The sequence below is a fragment of the Sinocyclocheilus rhinocerous genome, unplaced genomic scaffold (assembly GCF_001515625.1).
Source record: "Sinocyclocheilus rhinocerous isolate Xijiao unplaced genomic scaffold, SAMN03320098_v1.1 scaffold3662, whole genome shotgun sequence".
Classification (NCBI taxonomy): Eukaryota; Metazoa; Chordata; class Actinopteri; order Cypriniformes; family Cyprinidae; genus Sinocyclocheilus; species Sinocyclocheilus rhinocerous.
The window spans coordinates 150,114-150,415 of NW_015629036.1; the positions used below are offsets into that span (position 1 = coordinate 150,114).

Genomic DNA, 302 nt, shown 5'->3' on the forward strand with positions numbered 1-302 from the left:
CTCTCACACACACACACACACACACACACACTCTCTCTCACACACACACACAGACACACACACACACACTCACATATGAAGGCATCGCTTTACAGGCTGCTGTGTTTCTGCTTAACGAGCAGCACATTCCCACAACAGAGAGAAGAAACACACAGGATCGTTTATCAGCCCAGAGTCACACACACACTGACGAGTTTGAGCCTGTCGGAGAGAGAGAGAGAGAGAGAGAGAGGATTCGTCTTACAGCGCATACTTTACACACAGGACTCTCCGGTCACACACACACACACACACACACACAG

General features: G+C 49.7%; 1 protein-coding gene across 1 annotated transcript in view; it reads left to right on the plus strand.

Annotated features, from left to right (window-relative positions):
• Positions 1 to 302, plus strand: part of sobpb (sine oculis binding protein homolog (Drosophila) b) — a 9,755-nt gene that overhangs the window by 4,651 nt on the left and 4,802 nt on the right. The gene's annotated exons all lie outside the window — the stretch shown is intronic.